This window comes from Uranotaenia lowii, chromosome 1, assembly GCF_029784155.1.
Source record: "Uranotaenia lowii strain MFRU-FL chromosome 1, ASM2978415v1, whole genome shotgun sequence".
Taxonomy (NCBI): domain Eukaryota; kingdom Metazoa; phylum Arthropoda; class Insecta; order Diptera; family Culicidae; genus Uranotaenia; species Uranotaenia lowii.
In genome coordinates this window covers 43,357,717-43,359,521 of record NC_073691.1, presented here as the reverse complement: position 1 = coordinate 43,359,521, position 1,805 = coordinate 43,357,717, and the positions used below count along the sequence as shown (strand labels likewise).

General features: G+C 35.1%; 1 long non-coding RNA gene across 1 annotated transcript; it reads right to left on the bottom strand.

The window, feature by feature from the left end:
* Nucleotides 1-227: 227 nt before the first annotated feature.
* On the bottom strand, nt 228-1,194 carry LOC129738948 (uncharacterized). Its single transcript, XR_008735699.1, has 3 exons — nt 646-1,194; nt 370-557; nt 228-306 (listed from the first exon to the last, which is right to left on the bottom strand). It is a non-coding gene; the product is annotated as an uncharacterized LOC129738948 (long non-coding RNA).
* Between the last annotated feature and the right edge of the window lie 611 nt (nt 1,195-1,805).

Here is a 1,805-nt window from a genome sequence, read left to right as displayed (position 1 = left end):
AGTGACTATCGGTTATTTAAATCTCGACGTTAGCTTCCAACTCGTAAACCAGTGAAGATTCTTTCTTTTTATGTGTAATTTATGTGGGAAAAGTTCTGTTAAAGTGACGGGGTTGGAAAATGATCATTGTGAAATGAGGGAATTTGAGGATGATGAACTATCAGCCAGCCATTGTGAAATTGATGGATTTTGATTGGCATAGGTGCGCATTAAAAAAAACTAGCAATCTAAAGCTTAGTTCTTTTAGAAATGGGACAGTTACGAATGCCTGTATCTCAAAAACCATTCGTTTGAACCAAATACTTTCTATGAAGAAAAAGAAGGTAATGTTATGATCTTTCATGAAAAAATTTGAAAAAAAATATTTACCGTTTTTTGTTAAAGAAATTTCTACTTTATTCTTGGTATCTCCCATTGGCCGGCGCACACTTTTTTTAGTCATGGTATTGATCAGTTTCTCCAACTTATACTTCGTAAAATCTATATTTTAGGTGGCTTCACTCTCTTTCTTCAATTTCTGATACTTTTTGGTTCAATACTTCTCTGGAAACTGGAAACTGGAACCATTTTAGTGGATACAGTTGTTTCGAAATGAACAAATTTGATTATTTTTGACCACATTTTTGAACGTTTTTTTTTCGATACCGGTTTCACAGCTTAAGAGCTTTGGAACCATCAAAAAATGGTTGTTTGAGGTTGGATTTCAATGAGTCATCACTACGCAACACTTTCAGTTAATCGCAGAAAATTGTTTTGGACATTTCAGCGATCTACCCTTAGTTTTTCGTTTATTGAAAATTAAAAATGCTGGTATGAGACTTGACTTCTTTGATGATCCTTAACCGTTGTTGCCGATCATTTGCTTCACTTCAATGCTTGATTTGAACTTTGTGGACATTATTGACAGTGTTTGCATGCTTATCCACCACAAAAGCTCAGTAATTCTTTGAATAATCGACGGTTTTGTCAGCTATCAATTTGATAATGACGAATTTTATAGGAAACTGTGCAAAATTATTTTTTTCTTTTTCTCTTGCATCGTACATATCTAAAAAACGCGTAAATTTTAAATTTTGAAAAAAATAGGTCAAATAGTACTTTTTACAGGCAACAAAATGCTGTCAAAATTTTTAATATCCAATAACTAGTTAACGAGCTATTGGCAAATGAAAGTGTCCCATTTCTAAAAGGACTAAGCTTTAAGGTGGTGTAGAAGTGAGAGGGGAAGGAAAATAGTTTTTGGTGAGTAGGGAGTGAAACGTAACAGGTTCGTTTTTACTGGAGACGGAACAAGTGGAAATATAAATAGAAAAAGGAAGAAAATTTTGTCTAGAAAAGTTTAAAAGTGCAATAAGTCAGAGGGAGTGAAAAAGAAAAGAGCTCCTCTGCTGTCCCGGCTGATTGCTGAAGTCGATCTGGCCGAAAACCCTGGCTGTTGGTTTCGACCGGATTGCTTCGATTGAATTTCCAGAGATTTCGTGAGCTAAGTATATTCTTTCTGTATCTTAATTCAATTCAATTCATGTTTTAAGTTTGACCCTTACCATGGAGGGCCAGGGCAATGGCTTTTCTTTTTCTCATTCTGTAACATAGAGACAGATTGGTGTCCTAGCTACACACATTGGGACACATTTTTCTTCTGTGGCACGTTTTTTAAATGCTTCGTGTTGTGTCATCTTTGTCCCGCGCTATGGTGCTGAATATGAATGCTCGCTTTTTCACTATTTCCAAATAAAAACAACTTTTATGCCTCAAATTTTCTCAGAATCTTCAGAAAGAGTGAGGAAAGGGCAATTTTAGTTCAA